General features: G+C 38.7%; 1 long non-coding RNA gene across 1 annotated transcript in view; it reads left to right on the top strand.

Annotated features, from left to right (window-relative positions):
- LOC118994010 (uncharacterized) overlaps nucleotides 1-14,932 on the top strand; it is a 62,256-nt gene that overhangs the window by 13,626 nt on the left and 33,698 nt on the right. Inside the window, exons 2-3 of the long non-coding RNA XR_005067979.1 lie at nucleotides 8,324-8,375; nucleotides 9,075-9,148. This is a non-coding gene — a long non-coding RNA (uncharacterized LOC118994010). The remainder of the gene's footprint in view (nucleotides 1-8,323; nucleotides 8,376-9,074; nucleotides 9,149-14,932) is intronic.

Genomic DNA, 14,932 nt, shown 5'->3' with positions numbered 1-14,932 from the left:
ATTTTAACATAGGAATTTTGGAGGGACACAATCATTCAATTTATTGCAATGAGCATACTAATTTTCAAGTATGGGGTTTTTCTTCCCTCCTTCACTCTCTCACAGAGTGATCTTTACTAATTATTAGTGAGTGCTTACCATGTGCCAGGCACTGTTCTAGGCATGTGGATTTAAGATAGATGAGTCCTGCCCTCACTGAGGTTACTCTAGTGGGAAAGACAGTGACTAAATAAATAAATAAATAAATATATAATTATCAAGAAAACTAAAGCAGGACTTCCAGCTAAGATGGAGGCATAGGTGGAAACACTATATCTCCTCACACAACCAAATTTAAGGACAACAAAGATTTAGAAACAAAAACAAAACCAGAACAGACAGAAAGTTGAACTATACTGAAGTCCGACAACAACAAACTATTCATCCAAATTGGTAAGAGGGGAGGAGTTGGCGGCCAGCAGAGAGGTGTCCCGTCAGGAAAAGGTGGTAGTTGGCAGGTCCGGGCTCAGGGAGGAAAGGAGCAAACCCAGTAAAGCGTGCAAGGTAGTTGGCTGATCATGAATGCACATTTGTGTGCACATAAACCAGGCAAAAAAATGGGCAGTGTGACAAACTGTGCAACCCAGGGCCCCAGCGATGGGAAATAAAGCCTAAAAGCACTGATTGAAAAGGTGCCAGGAGAGACTCCCAGCCTCACAGGAGAGTTCACTGGAGAGACCCACAGGGTCCTACAATGTACACAAGCCCACCCACCAGGGAACCAGCACCAGAAGGCCCCAATTTGCTTGTGGGAAGCGGCAGAGGGAACCGAAATTTGAGAGAGCAGAGTAAGCACCATTGTTCTCTCTGGGACCCTTGCCCCACATACAGCATCACAGCCCAGTGGCTTGGGTTTCCCACCCTGGTAAACACCTAAGTCTCTGCCCCTCACTACGTAACAGGTGCAACAAGATAAAAAAAATGGCCCAAACAGAGGAAAAGATCAAAGCTCCAGAACAAATACAACTAAGTGATGAAAAGATAGCCAACCTGTCAGATGCACAGTTCAAAGCACTGGTGATCAAGATGCTCACAGAACTGGTTGATTTTGGTGGCAAATTAGATGAGCAAATGAATGCTACACTAAGTGAAATGAGAGAACATGCACAAGGAATCAATAGTGATGGAAAGAAAACGGACTCAAATCAATGGAGTAGACCAGAAGGAAGAAAGAAACAACCAAACAGAAAGAATGAAGAAACAGAATTCAAACAAATGAGGAGAGGCTTAGGAACCTGCAGAACATATTTAAACATTCCAATATCCAAGTTATAGGGATACCAGAAGGGGAAGAGGAAGAGCAACAAGTGGACAACTTATTTCAACAAATAATAAGGGAGACCTTCCCCAGTCTGGCAAAGGAAATAGACTTCCAGGAAGTCTAGGAAGCTCAGAGAGTCCCAAAGAAGTTGGACCCAAGGAGGAACACACCAAGGCACATCATAATTATATTACCCAAAATTAAAATGAAGGAGAGAATTCTAGAAGCAGGAAGAGAAAGGGGACAGTCACCTCCAAAGGAGTGCCCATCAGACTGTCAGTTGATTTCTCAAAAGACACCTTATAGGCAAGAAGGGGCTGGAAAGAAGTATTCCAAGTCATGAAAGGTAAGGACCTACATCCAAGATTGCTTTATCCAGCAAAGTTTTCATTTAAAATGGAAGGACAGATAAAGTGCCTCTCAGATAAGGTCAAGTTAAAGGAGTAGTTCATCATCACCAAGCCCGTATTATATGAAGTGTTAAAGGACCTCTCTAAGGAAAAAGAAGATAAAAATATGAACAGTAAAATGACAGCAAACTCACAGTTATTAAGAACCATACCTAAAACAAAAGCAAAAGCAAACTAAGGGAACAACTAGAACAGGAACAGAAATGGAGATCACATAGCAACAGGAGAGTGGGAGGAAGAGGGGAGGAGAAGGTACAGAGAATAAGTAGCATAGATGGTAGGTAGAAAATAGAAAGGGGGAGGGCAAGAAAAGTATGGGAAATGTACAAGCTAAAGAACTTATGACACATGGACATGAACTAAAGGAAGGAATGTGGGAGGGAGGGTGTGCACGGTGGAGGGGCATGAAAGGGGGGGAAATGGGACAACTGTAATAGCATAATCAATAAAATAGATTTAAAATTTTTTTCTGTAAACAGCAATAGTTGTGATGTACTCACACACCCCCAGGCCTCTTTTCTAGCCCACCTTGTGCCGAAGGAACCTGTAGAGTGTATTGTTAAAAAATGTGTTGAACCAGTAATTTCAACATTGTTCCTCATATGTTCAGCCTGTTCTCAGTCATCATGATCTAACCCTTTAAAGCCATTTGACTAGAATTGTATTTTGTGATTTAATGTTGATGTTAAATGTGTTGTGAATTACTGAAATAATTACCAGCCTATCTCCTTATTTATAAAATGATGGGTGGGGCCCTGGCTGGTGTAGCTCAGTGGATTGAGCACGGGCCTACGAACCAGTGGATCACGGTTCGATTCCCGGTCAGGGCACATGCCTGGGTTGCAGGCAGGTTCCCTGCAGGCCAACTCCCAGCAGGGAATGCACGAAAGGCAACCATACATTGATGTTTCTCTCCCTCTCTCTTTCCCCTCTAAAGATACATAAATAAATTAAAATAAAAAAAAATGATGGGCGGAAAGAAAAAGGAAATACACACATGATTGTAAATTGTTTAATAAACTTTAATAATTCAATTTTTTTCTCTGTCTCAAATATAGAACAAATACGCAGAGGACTTTATTGCTATTTTTTGTTGTTAGTACTTTTTTCTTGTTTAGTTTATTTTTTATTTTTTTAGGACTATTTTTAGAGCAGTCTCTGGTTCACAGCAAAATTCAGAGGAAGGTACCGAGATTTCCCATATGTCCCCTACCCCCATGCATGGACAACCTTCCACAGAGGGTATTTTTGTTACAACTGATGAATCTACATTGACACATGATAATCACTCAAAGTCCATACTTTTATGTTAGGGTTTATTCTTGGTGTTATATGTTCTTAGGGTTTGGAAAAATGTGTAATGACGTATCTAACATTATAGTATATAGAGTATTTTTAGTGCCCCCAAAATCCTCTCATCCTAGCCTATACGTCCTTCCCGCCTCACTTTTTATTTTTCATATAAATGAAAAATATCTATGATTCTGTTCCCATATCTATGATTCTGTTCCCGCCCTAGTTGATAGCTTTGTTTTTTAGATTCAGTTGTTGATAGTTGTGAGTTTGTCGTTTTACTGTTCATGGTTTTGATCTTTTCCTTAGATAAGTCCCTTTAACATTTCATATAATAAGGGCTTGGTGACGATAAACTCCTTTACCTTATCTGGGAAGCACTGTATCTGCCCTTCAATACTAAATTATAGTTTTGCTAGATAGAGTGATCTTGGATGTAGGTCCTTGGATGTAGGGCAGTGAGTCTATGTGTGGATACTTTAAGAAGAACTGCTTGGGGCTCCAGCTGACTCGATTCCTGCTGTTTGTTTAGACAAACTTTTAAAAATTATATTTTATTGATTATGCTATTATAGTTGTTCTGATTTTCTCCCCATAGCCCCTCTCTGCCTAGCACCCCACACTCCCTCAAGCAATCCCCCCCACCATTGTTCATGTCCATGGGTCATGCTACTCCCTTTCCTATACTGTACTTTATATCCCCATGGCTATTCTGTAATTACTTATTTGTACTTCTTAATGCCCTCACCTCTTCACCCATTGCCCCACACCCCCTCCCATCTGGCAACCATCAGTATGCTCTCTATATCAATGATTCTGTCTATGTTCTTGTTGCTTAGTCTGTTTTTTAGATTCAGTTTTTGATAGATATATATTTATTGTCACTTATTGTCCATAGTTTTTTTAAAGTATATTTTATTGAGTATGCTATTACAGCTGTTCCAATTTTTCCCCCTTTGCCCCTCCCCTTCTTGTAACCCGCTTCCCTGCAGCAGTCCCTCCCTTAGTTCATGTGCATGGGTTCTTTGGCTTTGTCTATAAGTTCTTTGGCTTGTCCACTTCCTATACTATTCTTAACGTACCTGCTGTCTATTTTGTACCTCCAATATGCTTCTTAATCCCTGTACCATTTCCCCCATTTCTCCCCTTCCCTCTCCCTGCTGATAACCCTACAAATGATCTCCATATCTATGATTCTGTTCCCGCCCTAGTTGATAGCTTTGTTTTTTAGATTCAGTTGTTGATAGTTGTGAGTTTGTCATTTTACTGTTCATGGTTTTGATCTTTTTCTTAGATAAGTCCCTTTAACATTTCATATAATAAGGGCTTGGTGATGATAAACTCCTTTACCTTATCTGGGAAGCACTGTATCTGCCCTTCAATACTAAATTATAGTTTTGCTGGATAGAGTGATCTTGGATGTAGGTCCTTACATTTCATCAGTTTGAATACTTTTTGCCAGTACCTTCTTGCCTGCAAAGTTTCTCTTGAGAAATCAGCTGACAGTTTTATGGGAGCTCCTTTGTAGGAACTCTGCTTTTCTCTTGCTGCTTTTAAGATTATCTGTTTATCTTTAACCTTTGGCATTTAATTATGATGTGTCTTGATGTGGTACTCTTGGGGTCCAACTTGTTTGGGACTCTATGTGTTTCCTGGATTTGTATGTCTATTTTCTTCACCAAATTAGGGAATTTTTCTTTCATTATTTTTTCAAATAAGTTTTCAATTTTATGCTCTTCCTCTTCTCCTTCTGGCATCCCTATGATTTGGATGGTGGTGCTTTTGGAGATGTCCCAGAGTCTTCTTATTCTTTCCTCATTTTTAAAAAATCTTTGTTTCTTCATTCTGTTCTGGATGACTGCTTATTTCTCTCTTATGTTCAACTTGTTGATTTGAACACCACTTCCTTCCCTTTACTGTTGGTTACCTGTGAATTTTTCTTTATTTAACTTAGTGTAGCCTTCATTTCTTCCCTTATGCTTTTGCTGTACCCAGTGAGTTCTCTGAGCATCCTTATCACCAGTGGTTTGAACTCAGTATCTGATAGGCTGCGTATCTCCACATTGTGTAGTTCTTTTTCTGGTGTGGTTTTTTTTTTTGTTCTTTTATTTGAGCCATATTTCTTTGTCTCCATAATTTGTCAGTCTTCCTATATTTGCTTCTGTGTATTAGGTAGAGTGAATTTGACTCCTTGTGTTGGCACACCTGTCAAGTAGTATGGGGTGGAGCCTTAGGTATTCACTAGGGGGGCAACGTCTTTCACCACTTTGTGGCTCTGTATGTGGTGTAGGGGTTGGAGAGGGGACAATGTTGTTGCCTGGCTGCTGGAGGCTTGCTTGGCACTTGCCCCCTTTCCACTCATTCTACCCACTTCCTATATGTGATTGGTGCCCTTTTAGCTGTTGCCTGAGGGGTGGTTCCCAAAGTGGATATGTAGGCGTACTTCTAGAACTGTGCAGGCCCTTTAAACAGACTCTTCTGTGAGACTGGCAGTGTTTTCTACCACTCCAACCCCCACTGGATTTTACAGCCAGAAATTATGAGGCTTTATTTTTCCGGTGCTAGAACACTGGAGTGTACTGTCTGGCCTGGGTTGCTCCCCAGGTATACTTCCTAGATTTTATCTACTCCATGGGAACGTGGGACCACCCATTCTGCCAGCTACCACCACTGCTGCTTTACTGCTGCCACCTGTCTGCTGCCACATCACGTTCTCTCAGTCCTGGTTCCCTGTCTCTGTGCCTTCTACTCGTCAGGATGAATATGGATTCTTTAAATCCTTGGTTGGTGGACTGCCATACACTTCAATTTTCTGATAGTTCTGGGAGTTGTTTTCAGGTTAGTTGTGATCCTTCTTATGGTTGTGCTAGGAGGTGAAGCGTGTCTACCTACCTATGCCTCCATCTTGACAAGAAGTTCCTATTTTTATAGTTTTGATTTTTTCCCTAAGTAAGTCTCTTTAACATTTCATATAATAATTGTTTGGTGATGACAAACTCCTTTAGTTTTTTCTTGTTTGGGAAGCTCTTCATCTGTCCTTTGATTCTAAATGATATCCTTGCTAGATAGAGCAATCTTGGCTGTAGGTCTCTGCTTTTCATGACTTTTCATGAATATGTCTCTCCTAGCCCACAAAGTTTCTTTTGAGAAATCAGCTGACAGTCTTATGAGAACTCCCCTGTAGCTAACTAACTTCTTTTCTCTTTATCTTTAAGATTCTCTCTGTATCTTTACCCTTTGGCATTTTAATTATGATGTGCCTCGGAATGGGCCTCTTTGCATCCAACTTGTTTGGGACTCTCTGTGCTTCTTGGACTCTCACGTTTATTTCCTTTGGCAAATTAGGTAAGTTTTTTTTCCTTATTTTTCAAATAGATTTCCATTTTTTTTGCCTTTTCTCTTCTCCTTCTGACATCCCTATGATGTGAATGTTGTACCTCTTAAAGTTGTCCCAGAGGCTGCTTACACTGTTCTCATTCTTTTGGATTCTTTTTTCTTCTTGTTCTGTTGGTTGTTTTTTGCTTCCTTATGTTCCAAATCACTGATCTGGTTCTTGGCTTCATCCAGCTTACTGTTGTTTCCATGTAAATTGTTGTTTATTTCAAGTAGTGTACCCTTTGTTTCTGACTGGATCTTTTTTGTGCTGTTGAGGTCCTCACTAAATTTCTTGAGCATCCTTATAACCAGTGTTTTGAACTCTGCATCGTATAGATTGCTTAGCTCCATTTCATTTAGTTCTTTTTCTGGAGTTTTGATCTGTCCTTTCATTTGGGCATGTTTCTTTGTCTCCTTGCTTTGGTAGCCTCCCTGTGTTTGTTGCTGTGTGTTAGGTAGAGCTGCTTTGACTCCTTGTCTTGGTAGTATGGCCTAATGTAGTAGGTATCCTGTAGGGTCCAGTGGCATAGCCTCCCCTATCACCCAAGATGGGTACTCAAGGAGCCCCCTTCTGGGTTGAGTACACCCTCCTCTTGTAGTTGAGCTTTGGTTGCAGTTGGTAGGTCAATGGGAGGGATTTACCCAGGCCAGTCAACTGCAAGGATTGGTTGTTACCACTTACCACCAACCTCTGCCATCTGTGGAGGGTCAGCTGTGCAGGGTGGTTGTGCTCCAACGTAGTCTGTAGCAGTCCACTGGGTGTGCTGGCCCTGGGGTTTTCTGGGTGGTGCAGGCCAGTATCAGTCCCAACCTGTGTTTTACCCAGGGCCACGCAGCCTGAGCTATAAAGCAATCTGAAATGGCTGCTACTTGTGCTGGTCTTAGAGATTCCCAGGTGAAGCCAAGATGTGAATCTAGGCTGGCTATTGCTAGTGCTTTACCTGGGGTCACTGAGGCCATCTTTTGCTTTTTTGAGAGGATTGTTGTGTAGCATGAGCCAAGACCCATTCAGATTGGAAAGCAGCTTGGTGGGCCCGTAAGCTGGTTGGGGCAAAGTCTCTAGGTATTTCCGAGGCGAGTCAGTGTTAGCCAGCCTCAGAAATGGAGTCTCAGAAATGGCTCCAGCTTGCCAGCTTAAGGGGACTGGTTTACAAAAATGCAATGGACTCTGCTTGCCTCAATGCCAGATACTTCATCCTCTCCCAGTATGCCACTGGTGCCTTTCAAGCTGCTACCCCCGTGCTGGAGCTCAGGGGCAGTGAGTCTATGTGTGGATACTTTAAGAAGAACTGCTTGGGGCTCCAGCTGACTCGATTCCTGCTGTTTTTTTTAGCTGGAAGTTGTGGGAATTTATTTTTATGGCACTGGAACCCTGGGGTTCCAGGGTTCCAGGGTTCCATACCCTGGCTGGGGGGCCTGCTTTGGGTCTAGGCCTCCTTGCTCCTGATATTTTTATCTACCACATGTGGTTATGGATCCAGGCTGTTCTATGTCTGCGCCCCTCCTACTAGTCTGGATGGATGTGGTTTCTTTAATTCTGTAATTGTCAGACTTCTATTCAACTCGATTTCTGACAGTTCTGAGTGATGGTTTCTCTATATTTCAGTTGTAGTTTTGTTGTGGCTGTGTGGAAGAGGCGAGCCATGTCTGCCTATGCTACCATCTTTACTGGAAATACCACAAACTATCATAAGTGTAGCTAGGGGTTTAATTAATTGGGAATAATTGGTAATTAGAGGTTTTAAGTTTTACAGCTTGACTTAATTGGATCAGGTCATGACTTCTGTTACATATGCTGCAGAAATAATCAGTTGTGTAAAAGAAAAGTGTAAAAAATCACTTTTTTTGGTACTAATAGAGATTGCTTAAAAGGTAGTGTGAAGAATTCTGCATCCTTCTGAAAATTAGTAATCAATACTCTTCAAGTGTGTTCTGTTTTTGCCAGGTATTGACAATGTGAAGCCATTGGAGGCTGTAAAAATTCTGGATCTAACAAGGTTTGTATTGGCTTATCTGTTTTTGGTGGTTGAGTTTTAACATTCTCTCAAAAAATTCATTTATTTTTATATTATATGAGTATGCTTGTTTATATGTGTAGTACCAAACATTTGGAAAGAACAGTTCCTGAAATTTTATCATTCTGAAAGGCAATTTGTATAATATTTATGCATTTTTTCATTTTTTTCCAGTCTGCATGTTTATATATAATTTTCAAAAACAAAAATTTGAACCATACTGAAATGAAGCTTTTATTAACATTTTAAACATAAATGTTGCATTTTGTTTAACATTTTTTGCATTTTGAATGGTTTCCTATATCATTCAAAAGGCAACAAAAATAAAATTTTATTATATAGTTAATCATCAGCTATATAAAATTTTTTAATTAATAAAATTAATCATCCCTTATATTTCAGTATTACAAATTATGTAAATCTTCATATTATGTAAATCTTTGTCTCAGAAATCATTTAATTTCTTCTGTAGGATAGGATTCTGGAAGTCGAATTGCTGCATTAAAGGAAATATATTTTTTAAAGCTCTTGATACATATCACCAAATTACTTTTTGAAGAGTTCTAACAATTTTAATTCTTACTAGCATTATATGAGCTTGTCTGTGTAGATATTTTAATTAAGAAAATTAAAATAAAAATCCTCAACATGTAATTTATTTATCATCATTACATATTGTAGAGTATTGGCTGGACCTTTTGCTGCTATGAATTTAGGAAATCTTGGAGCAGAGGTTATAAAAGTGGGAAGACCAGGTAAAGATATTGCTCTTTTTAAAACATAGAAACAAACTAATAAGTATTGTTAATAGTTTTTAAAGTATTCATGTACCTGTTTATGGAATGAAGGAAGAGCTGAAATGAAATTATTATTTTCCTTTCTTTTTTAAAAAGTATTTTTATTTATTTATCTTAGAGGGGAAGGGAAGGGGAGAGAGAGAGAGAGAGAGAAATATCAATGTATGGTTGCCTCTCGTGTTTCCCCCGCCAGGAACCGGGGCCTGGCCTGCAACCTAGGCATGTGCCCTGACTGGGAATCGAACCTCGATCGTGTGGTTCACAGGCCCGCACTCAATCCACTGAGCTACACCAGCCAGGGCCTATTTTCCTTTCTTCGTTCCTTATTTTCTCCTGAATGTATACTAATGATCTCTCTTTATTTTTTATATATGCCACGGGCTAAGGCTTAAGCCAGGTCCTCCCCACACACCTGAAAGCCTCTGGTAGAAACTGAGATGCAACATGTAATGATGCTAACATTACCTATTAAGTGCTAGGTACATTTTAAAATGCCTTGTTTATATTATTGTAATTTATTTAATCTTAACATCAACCTTATGGGCTGATGTTACTGTTCCTAGATTGTAAGTGAGAAGACAAAGACACTGAGGTAAAGCAATTTGTCCAGGGTCACCCAGCTAAGAGTATCCAGGTACTCAGCTCTGATTCTGACTCTCCTTAGGCACACCCTGAACAGCATCTGGAATATTACATATTATTATATTTATCTGACTCCCATAGGTAGTAGAGAAACCTGGTAAATCCTGCTTTCCAGAGATAATGCTTTCTTTATTCAATCAGTGATCTTCATTGTATTTAGTCATTGCTGCATACATGCTGAAAAATGTTTACATTCTAGCTAAACATCTTTTTTTTTTTTTTCAATGTATGGTTGCCTTTTGTGCATCCCCTGCTGGGAAGGGGCCGGCAGGGAACTGGACTACAACCCAGGCATGTGCCCTGACTGGGAATCGAACCGCGATCCTCTGGTTCACAGGCCCGCGCTCAATCCACTGAGCTACACCAGCCAGGGCCGCTAAACATCTTCTTTTCCGGGTTCCATAAAACTTCTAATTTGTACATTGCTATCAATTTCAATACCACAACACTTTCTAATTTTAACCACTGTGTCTTCCATTCTGGAGCATCCAGTCTAGTTTTTCTTGCTATTCCAGTTTGTCACTAGGTTAAATATTTGTATTTACATTAATTTAAAAAATTGTTATTTTCTATTTACTTCAGCCTAATTTTCTTTTGTACTTACTTGTTTCCATGGTGGGGGACATCTTCCTTTATCTAGGCCTTTATTATGTCCCATAGGTATATACTTTTTGTCAAGCTTTGTTCCCAGCAGGTTTTCATCACTCTTTTTTCTGATTGATCTTGTTCCCTTCATTCTCCTGCCCAGTACATTTTGGTGTTCATATTATATAATTAATTGTTTTGGAGTTTCAACATAGTTATTTAACACATATGAGGAAAAGTAACTTGGCAGTATTTTTAAATTTCAGTAGAGTCACTTTTTGTGTGTACTTTAGTTCTTACAGTAAATAAAATTTGGTTGTAGTTTTCTGATTTAAGACTTAGATTACTTTTATTTCTGTAATCAAAGAGCATATCAAGCTTAAGTATATATATTTTTATATTTTTAGAGTTAGTCAGTGAGTGTAGTAAACTATATGCCTGCAGGAACAGGCAGGTAACCTAAATGAGTGAAGTGGACTATGTATGGCTGCAAACAATGCTACTGATACTTCAGGATTGTCCTCAGTAGGCAGGGCTGTGAAGATAGGGGTGTTGAAATTTTGTTCACCAGTATGTGTGCTCTGCATCGAACAGTGTCCGCGACATTGTAGTGGCCAATAAATATTTGCTAGATGACTGAATGTGCTAAAATATCAATTAAGGCAGTCTGAATTTGTATATGAGCTCTCTAGATTTTGAAATGATGGCAGCCAATTAAAAACTTTAAATTGTGTGTGGGTGAAATGAAACATGTCTCTCCAGTTGCCACTTTTACCAGTTTGTGACCTTTAATGTTTATTTCCTGTCCTGTGCCATTGGCACTGATTCTTTTGCTTCTCTAAAACCCTGGCTGTATAACAAGGACAAGATGGGGCAGGAAAGTTGGTTAGCATTCCAATTTAGATTTCTGACATTCTGAGAGATGAATGAAAACATTGAAAATGTTTATCTAATTTTAATCTTGTCATTGCTTAATTTGAAAATAATTTTTTTTACTGTATTGAGAGTTTTCTAAAAAATGGAAGTGTTTGGACTTTCTCTTGACTTTGAGAGGTCCTGTCTGATCCTGAAGATCCAGGTTCATACATTTTTCCATAAAGTCTCTGGTTAATTACTGGGAGATTCCCTTTGCAGGCTCTTGGAGTTTGGGGTTTTTTTGCCCCTGATATTTTGAGCATGATATTTTGTTTGATCTTTACCATTTATTATTTTGTGTTGTTATTAGTTCACCTCCAATTAGAACTAATGCTTCTTTTCTCCTGTGTCTTTTGTTTTTCTTGTAAGTTTCTAAAAAAAAATTAAATAAATGAGTGTATTATTTGCCTTTGTTTTGTTGTATATTCCAAAGGGCTGTGTCTGGTCTTCTGGGTCAATTTCAGTAAAGTCTAATGGGCTAATAGATTAATTATATCACTAAAATGAGATTGGAATTTAAGTTTTAACTTACATTCACAAATTGTTTTCGGGAGGCAAATGATAAATAGTTTAGCTGTAATTACATAGTTGGTTAGTTTCTTATACCAATATTTAATCAGAACTTGTATTAAAATTTTGTAAAAATATTTATTTATTTTTAGAGAGAGAGGAAGGGAAGGAGAAAGAGTGGGAGGGAAACATCAATGTGTGGATGCCTCTCATGTGTCCCCTGTTGGGGACCTGGCCTGCAACCCAGGCATGTGCCCTGACTGGGAATTGAACTGGTGACCCTTTGCTTCACAGGCCCGTGCTCAATCCACTGAGCTACCTCAGCCAGGGCTTATCATTCCTTTATTCTAAACTGCTTTCTTCATGTAATTGTCTTGTAGAAACAAAATTTGTGATATTCTTCTGCCTTGATTCTACCCTCTTTTATAGATGTAGTTAATATTTCAAATAGGTATAATTTTATTCATTCAAAGGTTACCAAGTAGAAACAATAGAGCTTTTTATTAATCTTCTCTACTAACTTAAAACATTTCACAAGAATTTATAATGATTTATAGTGGAAAAAATTTTATTAAATTTGTTAAATGGCTCTTATATTTGTTACTATTTTGGCATTTGGTAATTGCATAACACATGCTATTATTATTTGAAAAATTTTTACTGTAATCCTTACTATATTCTCACATATCTGAATTGCAAATAAAGTCAATCAAGATGACTTAAATGTTTCTTCAGGAGGAAAATGCATTTGCTTTAACAGGAGAATTTATGATATGAGTGGCTCTCTTATCAACTGTCAGTATTAACAGAACATTTTATGATACCATTTTATATATATATCAATTTTTAGAGTATAGCTGTTAATATCAACATTCCAAAAGGAGTGAAAATCATCAAAGAGGTACAGTGAAAGGCATCTTACCACCGGGATTATAATTAGGGATTTAATAGCAGAGTAAAAGTGTTTTAAAATTTCATTTCATTGACAATCTTTAGTTTTGCTGTAAATGCCATTTTAGAATATAACTTTACTTTTATGGTAAGTATAATTTGATTTATAATTTCTTGCATATTGTGTATAATGTTTCTTGATACTGTGAAGGTATTTAGTTTTAGTACTAGCTGCTATTGGCTGAGTGCCTACTCTGAATCAGATTTTAGGTTTGGGCACTATACACTATACTTACATTATCTTCTCAAATCCTGAGATTTTTGACTTGCAAATGAGGTATTAGAATCTTCATTTTCACAGGAGGAAAATGAGTCTTATGGGGCTTAAGTAATGTTCTGAAGACTACATAGCTAGTAAAAGGAAGAGCTGAAATTTGAACCCTGGGTTCACATTACTAGAGAGCCCAAGCTTTTTCTAACACTTATTCAGATCCCCAGTATGTCCAGACATGTTCTTGGTATCCTTCCTTGAGGAACAGGATTGCAGAATGGTTTGGAGTATATCCTAGCATTCCATTGCTGGGATTCAGATCTCTTCTCTCATTTTTAAAATATATTTTATTGATTATGCTATTACAGTTGTCCCATTTCTCCTCTTTAATTCTCCTCTGCCCTGCACACGCCCTCCTGCCTGCATTCCCCACCTACTCTTAGTTCATGTCCATGAGTTACACATATAAGTTGTTTGGCTTCTTCATTTTCCATACTGTTCTTTACTTGCCCCCCATTTTCTACCTATCATTTATGCTACTATTCCTGTACCTTTTTTCTCCTTCCCTCCTCCACTTCCCCACTGATAACCCTCCATGTGATCTCCATTTCTGTGATTCTGTTTCTAGTGTAGTTGTTTGCTTGGTTTGTTTTTTGTTTGTTTTTTAGGTTCGGTTGTTGGTAGTTATGAATTTGTTGTCATTTTACTGCTCCTATTTTTGATCTTTGTCTTAGATAAGTCCCTTTAACATTTCATATAATAAGGGCTTGGTGATGATGTACTTACTCCTTTAACTTGACCTTATCTGAGAAGCACTTTATCTGCTCTTCCATTCTAAATGATAGCTTTGCTGGATAGAATCATCTTTCATGACTTTGAATACTTCTTGCTAGCCCCTTCTTGTCTTTAAGGTTTCTTTTGAGAAATCAGCTGATAGTCTTATGGGAACTCCTTTGTCGGTAACAGTCTCCTTTTCTCCTGCTGCTTTTAAGATTTCCCCCTTGTCTTTAATCTTGGGTAATGCAATTATGATGTGCCTTGGTGTGCTTCCTTGGGTCCAACTTCTTTGGGACTCTGAGCTTTCTCAACTTCCTGGAAGTCTATTTCCTTTGCCAGATTGGGGAAGTTCTCCATTGTGTTTTCAATTTCTTGCTCTTCCTCTTCTCCTTCTGGCACCCCTATGATTCCGATGTTGGAATGTTTAAAGTTGTCCTGGATGTTCCTAAGCCTCTCCTCATTTTTTTGAATTCTCACTTTTTCATTCTGTTCTGGTTGAATGTTTATTTCTTACTTCTGCTCTAAGACATTGATTTGAGTCCAGGTTTCCTTCTCTTTGCATTGGTTCCCTGTATATTTTCCTTTATTTCACTTTTCATAGTCTTCACTATTTCTTCTATTTTGCAACCATACTCAACCAATTCTGTCAGCATTCTGATTACCAGTGTTTTGAACTGTGCATTTGTTAGGTTGGCTAACTCTTTGTCACTTAATTGTATTTTTACTGGAGTTTTAATCTGTTCTTTCATTTGGGCCAAATTCTTCTGTCTCTGAGTGCCTGTTACCTAGTAAGGGGCAGAACCTTAGGTATTTGCCAGAGTGGGGCAACCCACATTGTGATGTCATCATGCTGTATGTGGGAGAGGGATCCAAGAGGGAACATTGCCACTTGTTCAGTTCTCGGCCAGCTTCTAGTCACTTCCTCTGCTACCTACAAACAAATTGGGCCATTCTGGTGCTGATGCCTGGGTAGGTAGGTTTTTGTACATGGTAGGATCCTGTGCATCTCTCTCCAATGAACTCTTCTGTGAGGCTGGGAATTTCGCTGACCACCTCAAACCCCCACAGGTTTTTTCAGACAGAGATTTTGCAGCTTTATTTCTGCATACCAGAACCCAAGGTTGTGTGGTCTGTCTTTCTTTCCAGTTGTT

The sequence above is a fragment of the Sturnira hondurensis genome, unplaced genomic scaffold (assembly GCF_014824575.4).
Source record: "Sturnira hondurensis isolate 20B ecotype Veracruz unplaced genomic scaffold, ASM1482457v3 Scaffold0008992, whole genome shotgun sequence".
Lineage (NCBI taxonomy): Eukaryota > Metazoa > Chordata > Mammalia > Chiroptera > Phyllostomidae > Sturnira > Sturnira hondurensis.
Note: the sequence above shows the minus strand (reverse complement) of the source record. Positions and strands in the feature narration are given on the sequence as shown.